Below are 16,226 nucleotides of genomic sequence, written 5' to 3'. Positions count from 1 at the left end.
CTTGGATAAAAATGCAGCAACCAATGAGGTATGCTCTATTTGCATGTATGTATGTGTGCGTGTGTAAATTGTCCAATGCATTTGCAGTCCTCAAAGGAAGTTGGCAGCACACTGTTTCAGCTCTCTAACTTTTAAGTAAGCATTCAGCCTCTGCTTATCACCACTGCTGCAATTTAGGACACTTTTGTGGAGTTGTGAATAAAAGGCAAACAACGATGTTTCCATCTTGGTTGGCTGAGTGGATACCATTTCTGCTTTTTAACAAGCTATGAATTCAAGTCTCACCATGGCATGATGTTTGTGAATGTCTTTAAGTGGTAGATCCAGTTTTATTGCTCAATGTGACACAACCATACTGATTATCAGATGCTTCAAGCGATTTTAAAAAAGAGTCCTGTGTTTGGGTTCAGTAACAGGGCTGCTGGATTATCCTGTTCACAGTACTAATGTATTACTAAAATTAAGGGGATATGAAATCCCACATTGTTTTAAAACCGAATAAGAAACTCAAAGATAGGAATCCGAGAGTTTCTTGCCGAATATAGTAAACTATAAAGTATCGGCGAACACTAGCGTTAGCCAATGCAAGTGATCCTAGTACGTAGTACAATCTCGGGCAACTCGTTGCAAAGGTGTGTAAAGTTCAAATCGCTATTCTTAGGTATTTTCCATAATGTAAAAACACATTTCCTAGGAAAAAAAAACACATTTCTTAGGAAATGTGTTTTTACATTATGGAAAATACCTAAGAATAGTGATTTGAACTTTACACACCTTTGCAACGAGTTGCCCGAGATTGTACTACGTACTAGGATCACTTGCATTGGCTAACGCTAGTGTTCGCCAATACTTTATAGTTTACTATATTCGGCAAGAAACTCTTGGATTCCTATCTTTGAGTTCTTATTCGGTTTTAAAACAATGTGGGATTTAATATCCCCTTAATTTTAGTAATGTTTTCATTGCCGAAATGAAGCTTATTAGCTCTTTATATTTAAGTAACTAATGTATTACATTTTAATCCATAAACTCTATTGTACATTGGTAGCAGAGATGTAATGGATTCAGTAAAGATTTTAGACACAGGATGATGAAAATATCATGTCTGCTCTACTTCTCATAGCAATTCTCAACTTTGCATCATCGGCAAGCAGCTGCATCTCCAGTTTCCAAGCCAATCCCAATATCATTAAACATACAAGTTAAACAATAACGGTCCCCAAACTGATTGATCCCCGTGACACCCCACTAGTGACCTTCCCTTTTAGACACCACTCCTCCATAAACAACTTGCTAATACCTGTCTGACAGCCAATCAGCCTATCCAATTTTCTAGTCTGTTATCTAATCTCATCTGTTGTTATCCTCTGTATTGGTTACCAATCTGCCAGTGTGCTTAACTGGCATCCTCCTCCTGCAGTCATTTTTCCTTCTGCATGCACATATCAAAAGAATTCTAGGATTTTTCTTAGCTTCACTGGCTAATTTCTGCTTCTTCTACTCCACTTTTGTTATCCTTACCAACTGAGTCACCTTCCTGGCCTGCTCCTTGTACTCATCATGCAACTGATAATTACCACTGTTCATTTTGTATTGCCTCTACAGTGCCTCCTCCTTCCAGATTTCATGTTTAATTTCTTCATTCATCCATTTTGCTTGTACCTTGTTTAGCCTTTTCACCTGTGGAATACACTCAGACATTGCTACTGTTAAATAGCTCTTGAACAATGTTCATGAAATGTCGGCTTCCTTCCCACTCAACTCTTTCCACACTATGGCTACAGTTGTCTCCTGAGCCTTCCATAATCACCAGAGTAAGATTAGAAACACCATCCACAATATTCTCTAATTCCCTGATGCTATCTCTTTATTCCAGTCAACTGATACATGATTTCAACTATTGCCATAGTTAAAATCACACATAATGCTCACTAAGCCAAATTGCTTAAGACATTTCTTTGTCTCTACCTTCTCCAATCCCTGACCTGTAGCAACATCCCACCAAACATCTCATTCCACGAACCTCCACTTCACATCATACTTCAAAACAACTGCCACTTTTTTTTCTCTTTGTATCCCCATGAATCTTGCGTGGACATAATTCCCCATCATCAACATTCCTTCCTCCCTTCTTGCCTTTCTTATCTTCATGAAAAACATCATATTCCTCCATTTCTATTCCCATCACGATGTTATTCTCATCCAACCATGTTTTACTTATTCCAACTAATTTTGGGCATATCAACTTAATCAATGCAATAATTTCATCTCCCTTATTTCTGACACTCCTGGCATTCACAAATAAACACAACAATTCATTTCTTGGTCTATAGCCAGTCCTACTTATGCTATCCACCACCTGTGACTTCTCTTTGCCTGCTCATCTTTTGCCCTAAATAGCCTTCCAGACTCAATTCCCCATGTATTCCTAGCCATTCTATTCCTATACTGATCATCCATGTATGTGCATTCATTACCATTTCCAGAATCCACTCTCCTTACACCATGTTCCACTGACCTCCCTGACCCTCCCTCATTTCCATGTCCAACTTGCTTTCCTGATGTCATTCTCTTCTCCATTCACAACCACATCAGTCTCACCTAGTTCGCTCTCTTGCTCATTCACATCATCTTTGAATTCCACTGATATCTTGTTTACATCATTCATTACACTTCCCTGCATCAGCTACCTTCCCAAATGACTCACTCCGAAACCATTCAGATGCAATCCATAGTTCTTATACAGCTCTATTTGTCCCTCAACTCATTCCACATGATCACAATCTGCACTCCTGTCTCTTCACACATTTCCGTTAACATTCCAATAAAAATCTTTGCTATCTGCCACAACTCATCCTTGTCATACTTAGTCTTTTGCACTCTTCTTTTTGTATCCACCATACATCTAATTTCATTCTGTACATACCTCATTTCATTCCTCATCTTAATCATTTCATTCTTCAAATCTTGCATTCCATCAATTGCTCTCACTTTTGCTTCATCAGTCTGACTTGAATTTCTTCTGTTTACACAATCACACCAGCTCTTGCTTCATCAGCCAGGCACACTTCCATAATTACGCCTGGTTTTTCTTTCTTTAATTATCTCCGTATTCAAAATCACATTCTCCACACTCATTCTTCTGGCTATCATTCTTAGTTTTACATCCACCACTACATTTTGCCTGGTATTCTTCTTTAGTTCCAGACTTGCATTCAAATCACCACAATTCATTAACATATCACATTTTCTACAAACCTTCACCCTCCCGTTTAATCTCTCAACAAACATATCTGACACGTTTGCCCATGCATAGATATTACACTCCCAGCAACAAATCACCTTGGTAAAATCTACACCACTCAGTACACTTGACTTTCACACCATTCATCTGGATGTCCTTGTTCTTACTACCATTGTTAATTGTTATTCTGAAAAAAGTGCTTCAAATTGATTAACTTTGAAATGCAAACATACCACACTCAATCACAACAAAACAAGACTTAATTTACACTAAGGTGATATATATATATATATATATATATATCATTACAAATTAATATTGAAACTTATGGTTTTTCCCAGACTGTCCATCACAGGCAATTAAACTATTCACTCTCTAAGCAAATTCCATGTCACATCCTGTCAAAAGCCATTGCAAAGGCCTGTATCACTGTATACTCATTAACTTTATGCAATTCAGCTGTGTTACTGTATTCTAAAAAGGTCAGCAAATTACTAAGGCATTACCTACCCTTCACAAAACCATGCTGTCTCCCCCCCACACACACACATTGTATCCCATTCCTGACTATTTTTCTTAACCAATTCCTACAATATCTTCATCACCACTCCTGAGATGCTAAAAAGTCGATAATTTGCTAACTTAGTCTTCGAGCCTTGTTTATGCAAAGGAACTATTTCCTCCTTTTTCCATCCCTTGGAACCAGCCCAAACTAGATGTAAATTAAACACTCTGGTCATAGGCACTGCTAATTTCCTAACACCTTCTTCTTGTAATACTTGAACTCGTATACCATCTTGTTGGAAGTTTTTCCACTAGGTTATATAAATTATATATAAAGAAATTATATTCTTGGGTTAATCCTTTATCCAGGTGTAATCAAACAAAGTTTGTGCATCATACATGTCCATAAGGATATGTGCTTTGCATTTTGGGATACTAAGGCAAGTGCTATGAAGTCATTAGCCTCTATATATGAGTTGCCCAGTCGTGAAATTACTTCAGGTGCAAACTTTCATCTTCATCACCACTCCTGAGATGCTAAAAAGTCGATAATTTGCTAACTTAGTCTTCGAGCCTTGTTTATGCAAAGGAACTATTTCCTCCTTTTTCCATCCCTTGGAACCAGCCCAAACTAGATGTAAATTAAACACTCTGGTCATAGGCACTGCTAATTTCCTAACACCTTCTTCTTGTAATACTTGAACTCGTATACCATCTTGTTGGAAGTTTTTCCACTAGGTTATATAAATTATATATAAAGAAATTATATTCTTGGGTTAATCCTTTATCCAGGTGTAATCAAACAAAGTTTGTGCATCATACATGTCCATAAGGATATGTGCTTTGCATTTTGGGATACTAAGGCAAGTGCTATGAAGTCATTAGCCTCTATATATGAGTTGCCCAGTCGTGAAATTACTTCAGGTGCAAACTTTGTTTGCTTACACTTGGATAAAGAATTAAACCCAGAATATAATTTCTTGGCATATTTAATTTATCATATACCACCTAATCTCATAGGTGTATTCACATCAGTGTTCTGCAATATTCTGTACACTCTCACTTCATCTATCCCTATTTCCATATAATTCCTTGCCTCTTGTTACTGCAATATTTCCACCTGGATGATAAAACCTTTGCAAAGTGATCACTATTTTGTCTGCTTCAGTTACCTCCCTACTATCAGCATCCTCTAAAATTATGCTTCCATAATCATTTTTCCTTTTAATTGCAACATACTGAAAGAACTCTTTGTGATTACCTAAGGTCTGCACTGATAATTTCTTTTCATACCAGTATGGTAGGGAAGATTTTGTCTTCCCTACCATACTGGTCTCACTTCTGGCCTGTGCTTTGTACTGTTCATGTGCTGCTGGTCACTTTTCCTCTTTGAATTTCCTTTACAATGTCTCCCTTTTGTAGCTCCTGCTTAATGATGCTAATTATGTCTGCTTATGATGATTCCTTTGCAGTGGTGCTCCCAGAGGGAGGGGGGGGGCATGGGGCCCTGCCAGCCCCAAAGAAAAAGGGAAAAAATACTAGAAAAATTTCCAGAAAACCTTTTCTTAATTAAAATTCATTTTTTTATTTATGTTGTGTTGTGTCTTCTATTTCTATACTACTCATGAATTAGTGGTCACATAAGGTAACCACTAATTCATATACCCTATAGCTCTCGGGAATCACAGCCGCTGTGAACACAAGCTGAACAAAGTAGTGCTTGGGCAGACCGAGCGCTACTTTGTTTGCCCGAGCTTAAGTTGTGATATAAAAATTTAAAAAAACCATTTGCAATAGCTCCATGCAAAAATGCCATTGATACGGTTTCAAAGTGTGGCAAAATGATATATCATAACATCTATAACTCACTAAAAATATTTGCACCGCTTCCAGTAACAACATGCATCAGTGAAGGTCATTTTCTACCTTCTTCTTCCTTTCCAGGCTTATAGGCCAAGTGGCCTGTTCCGGACTCATTTCCATCTTTTTAAGGGTCTTCCTTTGCATCGAATACCTTTTGGGTGGTAATTTAGAATTTGTTTAGGTATTCTGCTTCTATTCATTCTTAGTATGTGTTCTTTCCATTTTTCTCTATAGCAAATAACCGTTTCATTTGGGGAGGTTGTAATTCCAAGTTTTTTTCTGATTTCGCTGCTTTTCATTTTGTCCATTATTGTGACTCCTTCAGTTCTGCGCAGAAATTTCAGATGATTCAGTTCTTCTTTCATCTGCTTTTTTTATTGTCCATATCTCACTGCCGTAAAGTAAGGTTGGTTTAGCTACTGTATTGTAGATTCTTATTCGTGTGTGTTTTTGTACATAATTGGGTTTAAAAATTTTATTTATAATGCCTGTTACTTTTAAAAAGTTTGATATCTTTGGTTCTATATCAGCTTCATTTTCATATGATATTGTGCAACCTAAATATTTGAATGTATTTACTTGCTCTGTTATTTTGTTGTTTATTACTATTTTGCTTCTTATTGGATTAGCACCTTTGAAGGCCATGACTTTTGTTTTGTTGGTTGATATTTCCATACCATATGTTTTTATCAGATTATTTAGACTCCATTATGATTTTTGTAGTTCATTTTCATTATTTCCAAGGATTATTTGGTCATCAGCAAAAAGAAGAGTAGCAAATCTGGTGTTACGGTTTATCTTGAATCCTCCTTCATTACTTATCTTCCATTCTTTTATGATTTTATCTATGTATATATTAAATAAAATTGGTGAGAGAGGACAACCCTGACGTACTCCTTGATTTATTGGCTTCCAGCTTGATGTTGAATTATTGTACTTCACAGATATTTTATTATCTTGATATATATTATATAAGGCTCTAAAGAGTTGGTTTGGTATTTCATATTCTTCTAGGATTTCCCATAGTTTTTCTCTGATAATTTTATCAAATGCTCTGGTGTAATCTATAAAAGCTATGTGTGTTTCTATGTTCATTTCTCTGTGTTTTTCAATTAATAATTTTAACGTAAATGCAGAGTATATGTAAGACCTACCTTTTCTGAATCCATTTTGTTCTTCTGTTAATTTTGGGTGTACTATACGTTTAAGTTTATGTGTGTTGCCTAGGTATGACTGTGGTGAAATGAGGCGGAGAGTAAGGATTATGAATGATATGCTGGCTGAAATGTGTGAGGAGATGGGAGTACAGTTTGTTAATGTGTGGAATGAGTTTGAAGGACAAAGTGAGCTGTATGGGAATGATGGATCAGGGGTCTGTTTTAGGGCCATTACTATTTAACTTGTATATTAATGATATTGGCAAAGATGTGGATGGAGATATTCAGTTGTTTGCTGATGATGCAAAGTTGGGATGAACCATAAAGAGTAGTGAAGATGTTTTGGCTTTGCAAGAAGACTTGAATAAATTGAGTGATTGGGCAAGGGATGCGAGTTCAATGTTGCAAAATGTAAGGTTTTAAAATTTGGAAAAAAAAGATGGGATGCAGAATTTATGCTTGGTGAGAATATATTGTTGGAGGTAGAGGAAATAAGAGATCTGGGGGTGATAGTGGATAAGGATCTAAAATTTAGGGGACATTGCCAAAATTGTGAAGACAACACAAAGGCTTCTGGGAATGATGCAGAGCAGACTGACGTGTAGAAGTAGGGAGATTCTTGTTCCATTGTATAAGGCTTTGATTAGGCCACACATGGATTATTGTGCCCAGATTTGGTCACCGGGTTTTCAGAAGAATGAAGAGATGTTGGAAAGGGTCCAAAGGCAACTGACTAAGGTAGTTTCTGACCTCTGGAATGTTGAGTATGAGGAAAGATTGAGAAGATGTAATTTGCAGAGTCTGGTGGAGAGGAGGAAGAGGGGAGATATGATGGAGACCTACAAGTTGGTAAGGGGTTGTTATAAGATCAATGGTGGAGAAGTTCTACAGAGAATAGTGGGAGATCAGGGAACAACGAGAGGTCATCCCTGGAAACTGTATAAAGAGGGTGTGAGTAGGGGAGTGAGAGGCAGGTTTTTTTCGTGCAGAGTTGTGAATGATTGGAATGCCTTACCTGAGAGTGTGGTGTCTGCAAGGAGGTTGAGTGTGTTTAAGGCTCGGTATGATGAGATGTGTGTGTGTGATAAAAGGACCTCCTAGATGAGTCTTTGACTCCATGAGGTCTTGGGGTAATAATAATAATAATAATATTTTATATGCTAAGATTTTTGCATATACTTTATAACAGGTACTAAATAAGTTGATTCCACGACAATTGTTACAATCAGATTTGTGCCCTTTTTTTGTAGATGGGAATAACCATTGCTTTGGTCCAATCTTGTGGGCATTTTCCTTCTTTCCAGATCATATTATAAAAGTTAGTAACCTGAGTGAGAATTCAAGTCCTGCATATTTGATAAGTTCCAAGTCTGATGGAGTGGTGAGAGTGAGAACGGTCAATGAGTTTAAGGAGTGGTATGATAGACTTTGTGTTTCTTAGGTGGGGGGGGGGGACCTCCCCTTGATGAGTCTTGACAGACTTTATGTTCTTAGGAGGAGCTCCCACAATGAGTCTTTTGACTCCATGGAGGCCTGAATAATAATAATACTAATAATATTGTATTTATATTATATTTATAATATAAATTTATATTATTTATATTACATTTTCTACCTTATGTCTTTTTAAAACCTGTTTAAGATCTACCATGACACAATCACAATTGAATGGACTGGCTTTGCTATATATATAGAGATATTAATGTAACCACGACTGAAGCAATTCAAGAGCTTTGTAAAAAGAAAAGAACAATGGATTTTACTTTAAATAAATTTTTATAATCACCTAATGAATTTTATTGAATTTACACTGAAAATATTTTTATCTGTTCAACTCAGCTCCCCCTAAGATTAAATCCCGAGTGCACAACTGGTCCTTTGACTCCATGGAGGTCAGACAATAATAATTATTCTGATAAATTGCAGCAAATGGGGATAGTTATGAAGTTGGTGATGTTGATAAGATGGTGGTTGATGGAGATATACCAGACAGTGGTTTGTTATATTATAGAGTCTGATAGAATGCCTATGGGTAATAACATGTGGCAAGACATAGCTTAACAGCGATGTGTGTGTGTGGGCAAGAGGAAAGGAGGAATCTGTTTACATTTTTTTTGATCTGCTGAAGGTTGTATTCTTTCAGGGAAGGTTATTCCATAAAACAGAAGTAGGTGAAATGAAAGAGACATTGGTTTGGCAAGTTTCAAGACTATAAATGGGTTTTGGTTAGCTGTAGCTCATGCTTTTATGATTTGGAGGAATAATAGTAGCCAATTCATCACGGTATTTCAAGTGGGAGTATCTGTATAAAAGCCATAAGGCAGAAACTGAACATCTATGGGAGAGGGAATGAAGTGGATCCAAGAGAGAGAGAGAGAGAGGATCATTAATTCACCAAATTGCCCTCTTTCGGATAGCATCCAGCAATCTTGAAGGATTTTGGTTCACCATCTCATTATATTGAGTAATATTCCATGGTTGGGCACATTTGTTTTTTGTATGGAATTAGCAGCTGTAAAGGTATAAAGTAGCATCTTGAACAGAAGAGTATACTAAGTTTTTGGCAGCTGCAGAATGTGATATGTGTTAGTACGAGGAATGGTTGGAGACGTAGGCCAGTCCAAGGAGGAAATCTGATTATGTTTGGATATCGGGTTTTTATGGAAGATTAGGGGAAGGGATATGGGTTTTTTCTTGAGAGAGATCAGACAGGACTGAGTTTTGGTTTCATTTAGTTCTACAATGGTTGTCCTTGCTGTATATTGAGATATAGAAGATTGGAGTTCATGAACTTGGGGGTTCTAGCAATTGGGCTTCACTTGACAAACCATCTAGCAATTGGGCTACAAGGTTTGTTATAGTAATAATAGTAATAATAATAGTGTCGAGTAAGTTATAGTAATTATAATAGTATTGAGTAAGTAAATTAGCTTACAGGAGCATATAACATAGTATTTAGTGTTTAGTTGTAGTAGTTCCTCAGCACAATTTGAATGATGGTGGCTGCCACAGCTCCAATTGCAAACGGCATGTCACCAAGTCCTCCCCTATTTAAAGACTCTATTTTGCATAACATAATAAAGGATTTTGTGGCATGCAGAACTTGTGGTATGTATGCATCCCAGCAGTTGGATATGTGGCGGCTGAGAGAGGGGGGGGGGGGGGGGACTGTGTATATGTGCAAAATGTAGGCAACGGGAGGAAGTTAGTGACTTAGATATTACGATAACCGACCTCATTGTGTCAGGGGTGGGAGAATTTCGAGAGACGAGTAGTGTGGTAGGTGAAAATAACGAGCAAAATATGAATGAAAAAATAAGAGTGGGGAGTGTAGAAGGCTTGAATGATTGTGAAGTTTTCAGAGATGGTCTTGATTGGGAGGATGAATGGCAAATAAGAGTGGCTAACTTGCAGAGAGAGAGAGAGAGAGAGAGATGAGATGGTGAAATGTCTCAGGAATGAGATGAGAAATATGAAAGATGAGATTAAACGAATGGAAGAGATGAATGCAAGGTATATCAGAGTAGGAGTGAGAGAGAGAGAGTTATGGGAATGATAGAAGAGTACAGAATAGGAGCAGGAGAAGAGAGGGAATGAGAGAGGGAGTTATAGGAATGGTAGAAGAGAAGAGAATAGGAGCAGTAGAAGAGAGGGAATGAGAGAGAAAGTTATGGGAATGATGGAAGACGAGACAATGGAAACTGTCAGAGAGAGAGAGAGAGAGAGGGAATCAGAAGAATGCGAGGGAGTGCTGGAACCAGGGATAGAGTGATGCCAGGACAGCAGGTAAGTAGGGAACCACAGAGTGAAAGAGTTAGAGGAGAGAGATGCAGGTGAGCAATCAAGGAACAGAGTGGTAAGAGCTGTGATATGTGGAGACTCGATGATCCATGGTGTGCAAGATAGGATGCTAGAGGGATGTTTGCCTGGAGGAACGATACAGAGTGTGACTATGGCAATGAAGCAGGGGTGAAAGGTTGGATGAGATGATTGTGATAGTGAGCATGAATGACTTGAGAGGCAATGTAAATCGGGTGGCGAGAGATCTGAGATCCTTGCTTGAGGTTGTACAAAAGAAAACGCAGAGAGGAAAGATTGTGTGTGTGTTGCCCAGGTATGATAGTGAAAAGCTGAGCAGAAGATCAGTAATAATGAATAGTATAATAGCCAGAATGTGTCAGAAGAGAGGATTGGAATATGTGGATGCTTGGAGGGCATTTGAGGACAGAAAGGAACTGTATGTGAGAGACTGCTTGCATTTGAATGAGGAAGTATATAGGCATCTGGCGAGATTGCTGTTTTCTGAACAAGTCGGTGTATCAGTGCAGGGGAAACTAGAATTCCCAGGGTGGATGGTAGCATTGGTGGCCTCTTGTGGGAATAGGTGCATGGGGGAAAGGGGATGGCATCAGATAAAACTGAGTCCAGTGGGGTCTGGAGGGGATAATCATAGGTAAAGAAACAGTGATATTTTCATGCTTTATACTAATGCCAGGAGTATCCAGAATAAAGATGAATTGGTGGCACTGATAGAATCAACCTGGCCAAAGATTATTGTGATCTCTGAGACGTGGTTGACGAAAGATGATATAATAAACGGAATAGAAGTAGCTGGGTACACCATTTTTTAGCAGGATAAGAAGAGAAAATGTGGTGGTGGAGTAACTGCTTATGATAAGTGATAACATGTCCTCTGAGATTTGACACTTTGGAATTCAGTGACACTAACGGTTTTGAGGGCTTATGGTATGAGGTAGAGGTGGGCAAGACAGGATATTTAGTGGGATGTTTCTATAAGCCAAGGAGCACACAGGGTGGGGAGAAGGAGATGTTTAGGCAGTTGAGCTTGGCAAGTGCTAGAAGAATGATTGTTATGGGAGATTTTAACTACAGCAGTATAAGCTGGAAAAAAGAAAATGCATGTAGTAATAAGAGAATGGAATTTCTAGAATTCTTGAGGGAAAAATGTATTTGGCAGCATGTAATAGAGGGAACAAGAGGTTCAAGAGTTTTGGATTTGGTCATAGCATCAGAAGAGCTGATAATAACTGAGATGACACCCCCCCCCCCCCCCCAAGTTGGAGAGAGTGACCATGTTGTTTTGACTTGGAAGATGAATATCAAAGAAAAGGGAACATATGTGGAATTATAAGGCAGGTGATTAGGTGATTATAATAGTCTTAGATATCAACTTGGGGAAGTTCCATTGAAGATGGAATTGGAAGGCCAGGCTATCATTAGTGCTTGGGAAATTGTGAAAGAATATTTGTTAACAGCAATAGTAAGCTGTATTTCACAAGTAAAGAAGAGAACACAATTTGGTGTAAAGTGGATGACAAACATATCAAACAGGAACTGCAGGTGAAAAATAGATTATGGAAGAGATATAAGGAGAGGGGGGTGGAGAGCAGATGCATGAAGAATATAAGACTCATGCTAGGAGAGTGACTAGTATGGTGAGGAAGGCAAAACTGGAATATGAGAAGAGAATCTCTTTAAGATTCAAAGAAAATTCTAGGGATTTTTTAGCTATGTGGCCTGTAGGAGGAGAAATAATTGTGGAAGAATGACATTGTGGGATGAAAATGGGAAGAGAGTGACTGATGCAGAGGACATAGTGGAGCTGTTCAATGAACACTTTATTGGAGTATTTAATCCTGGAGAAATAGGTTTTAATACTAGAGGGATAGGGCAGGTTCGAGGAACGTGTGTTCCAAATACTGAATACTCTGGATGTCAGTAAAGCTGTGGGACTGGATGGTATTTCACCACGAGTTTTGAGAGAATGTGCTAAAGAACTGACAGCTCCTTTGACCCTGCTTTTCAATGAAAGTTTGGCTACAGGAAAGGTACCCAGGGAATGGAAGGTTGATAGCAGACTTTAAGTGTCTAATTATAGGCCAATTTGTGTGTCATCAGTAGTTGTTAAGGTCTTGGAGACATTAGTGAGGTACCATATACAGTATGAGGCAGATGAGGGTAATATTATCTGTGAGAATCAACATGGATTTGTTAAGGGGCACTCTTGCTTTAGCAATATGATTGCCTTTTATAATAAAGTGACAAGAGCAGTTAATGAGGGAAAGGCATATACTGCCATTTTCTTGGATTTTGCGAAGGCATTTGACAGGGTGCCACATAAGCTGATACTTAAGTTGTAGCACATAGGTTTAAATGTTATGTTAGTCAACTGGATTCAGGATTGGCTGTCTGATAGGTATTAGAGAGTTGTGTATGGTGGGTCAATATCAAGTAGGCAGAAGGTTACAAGTGGAGTTCCACAGGGCTCAGTACTGGGACCTGTATTGTTTAACCTTTATATCAATGACATTGTCAGTGGACTGCAAGGGGATATTCAGTTGTTTGCAGATGATGTGAAGCTGGGAAGGATTATTAGTAATAGTACAGATGTGGCAGCCCTGCAGTAGAATGTGAGTAAACTAGAAGGATGGAAAAATAAATGGGGTGTTGGTTTAATGCAGCAAAATGTAAAGTCTTGAAGTTTGGGATACATCGATGGGAGGTTGCATACTCAATTGGAGGAGGTAGGGGAGAGAGATATGATCTTGGGGTGATGATTGATAGAAAACTGAAATTCAGGGAGGATATTGCAAAGGTGGTGAAGGTAACCAAGAGGATTGTTGCAATAATGGGAGATCTTTGAGCCATCCTCGGAAACTGAGTAAAAATGTAGTTAGCAAGGGTGTTAGAAATAGGTTGTCAGTCTGTTGTGGGGTGCAATGACTGTGAATGAATTCAAAACAAAGTATGATCGATACTGTGCAAATGTTGGATAGTGCTTGGTATGATGTTGGCTACTCTATGGTCTAAGGACTCCATAGAGCAGCCCATAATAATAATAATAACGGCAACCATGAACCCTGTCTTTGAGAAATTCTCAGAGAGAGAGGTCCCAGGTGGTCAGACCAGGTGAAGGAGGCAGCTGTACATTGGAAAATCCATGCTGATCACTCTGGCTTCCATGAGATATTCTTGAATCTCATGAATGGATCGACCAATGTGTGGAAGTACCTTCCCCATCCTGCATGAAAATAACTGAAACCATGCACAGACACTGCTGTAGATGTGGCACAAGAAAACTGTTTATCATATTGCAATAACTGAGCAGGAGACAGGATCCAACTGGAGAATGTCCTCAAAGAAGAATGGTCGAATGATACACAAAGCTGTAAACCCACACCACACACACAGTAATTTTGGGTGAATTTGTTGGGTTGCATGCAGGTAAAGCAAATGTCTATTACTTTCACAGTTCTGTAGGTGCAACTCTTAGATCAGGGTTATCTTAAATGGGTAGAAATGCAGAATCTTCAGTAGAATTTTCTAGACAGTTGTGTAAGCACATCCATGTTCTTGATACAACACATACACTGTAGGAACCAACACTGTTATTCATGGCCTGCTCCACAATGGCAGTAGCAACCTCATTCACTTGTTGTGAACTGATTGCTTTGTGACCTCTGCCAGATCTAACTCCCAGCGATCCCCTTTCTTCAAAACAACTAATAATTCATTGCAGAGCACATGGAGATAGTGGACCTTATCGACATTTGTTCAGGTGACGACATGTGACCCCTGAATTTCAGGTCCTTGTTCACCACCACTCCCAGATCTCTCATCTCCTCTATTTCATATAAAGTTTTCCCACCAAGTGTATACTTTGCATCCCATCATTGTTCAACACATTTCAAAACCTTACACTCTGCATCTTTCAACTGACATTTCCACTTATCTGCAAATTTTTCATCATCTGCAAACATCTGTATCTCGCCAGTTAAACCCATCGCAATAACATACAAATTGAGCAACAATAGTCCCAAAACTGCCCCCTTCAACACACCACTAGTGACCTTCCTCTTTCAGGATACTACACTTCCATATACAACTTTCTGATACCTATCTTATAGCCAGTCACTAATCTAGCTCAGAGGTCTGTTATCCAGTCCCATCCGTTTCAATTTATTTAGAAACTTGTCATATTGGAGTCTGTCAAAAGCTTTTGCAAAATCTAAGTATACCACTATATATATATATGCATCTACCTTTTCCAAGACATTTGTCACCTTGTTATAGTACATTGCCGGCCAGGTTGGCCTAGTGGTTAGCGTATCCGCTCTCCAGCCAAAAAGCTGCGGGTTTAAATCCCGCTGTGGGCATGGATGCTTGTGGTTGTGTGAGGGTGCTGGATGTGGCAGTCGGGGGTAGATGGCATTGGTGTAGATGATGAAGGTAGTTGGGGTTCATGGATTGAGTGGTGGGGACGGAGAGTTGTGGAGTAGGTGCCCTCCCTCGATGAGTCTTTGAACTCTCTGGAGGGTGTCACATAATAATAATAATACTGGGAAGGACGCTGACCTGCAGAGATAATAGCTATCATTCCGTTGTATAAGACTCTGATCAGACCACACTTAGACTATTGTTCTGAAATTTGGTCCCCAGGATTTGAAGGGGATAAATTAACTGTAGAAAGGGTACAGAGGCGGATAATAAAGATGGTTTCAAAACTGTTCCATGTTAGTTATGAGGATCACCTGAGGGAATGTGGGCAGAGTTTGGTGGATAGAAGAAGGAGAGATGATATGATTGAAACTTTTAAAATGTTGAGAGGCAGTTACAGGGTTGACACTGGGGAGTTCTTTCACTTATAGCGGGAAGGAGCAATGACAAGGGGCCATCCCTGGAAGTTACAAAAGGAAGCTGTGAGCAAGAGGGTAAGGAGTGGTTTCTTTGTGTGGAGGGTGGTTGTGCCGTGGAATGCATTGCCTGATAGAGTGGTGAGAGCAAGAACAGTCATTTAGTTCAAGGAGTGGTATGATAGATTTTGTGTTTCCTAGGTAGGTCTTCCCATGATGAGTCTCTTGACTCCATGGAGGCCTGAATAATAATAATAAATTAAGAGACTTGATGGCCTACGTTTATCTCCCTATGTGAGGTAGTACTTTTCAGTTTGCTAACTTTTTTTAAAATTAAGAATTGGTTACCTGTTACAACATAATGTTATCGTGGCATTTTGTTTAGAATCATTCTGCTAATTGTGTATTATGTTCTGTTTTTTAGTTACATTAAGATGCCTTAGATACATATGATTCAAATAATCTGTACTTTAATTTCCTATATTACCTGTACTTAATGCTTCCAGTTTCTAAGCCAATATTTCACTCCAAATCTTTTTCTCATTTGGGGTATGCTGCATTCATTCTTGCATCACTGTTAACAAATATTTCAAAACTATTTTTCATGTATTGCCACCCTCTCTTCTTCCTAACATGGATTTTAGGCCAAGTGGCCTGTTCTGGTCTCATGCCATCTCTTTCTTGGTCTTCCGATTCTTATTTTTCCACTTGTTTTATATCTGTATAATATTTTGGGTAGTCTGCTGTTGTCCATTCGATTTAAATGTTCTAGCAATTTTTGTTTATACTGTCTCATGTAATAAT

At 38.6% G+C, this 16,226-nt stretch overlaps 1 protein-coding gene across 2 annotated transcripts in view; it reads left to right on the top strand.

The window, feature by feature from the left end:
* The window catches only part of LOC150096493 (D-2-hydroxyglutarate dehydrogenase, mitochondrial-like), a 311,482-nt gene that overhangs the window by 1,432 nt on the left and 293,824 nt on the right, over nucleotides 1-16,226 (top strand). The window lies entirely within an intron of this gene.

Source organism: Typopeltis vanoorti, chromosome 18 (genome assembly GCF_054136105.1).
Source record: "Typopeltis vanoorti isolate ZY-2024b chromosome 18, IOZ_Tvanoo_1.0, whole genome shotgun sequence".
Lineage (NCBI taxonomy): Eukaryota > Metazoa > Arthropoda > Arachnida > Uropygi > Thelyphonidae > Typopeltis > Typopeltis vanoorti.
This window is presented reverse-complemented; position numbering and strand designations above follow the sequence as displayed.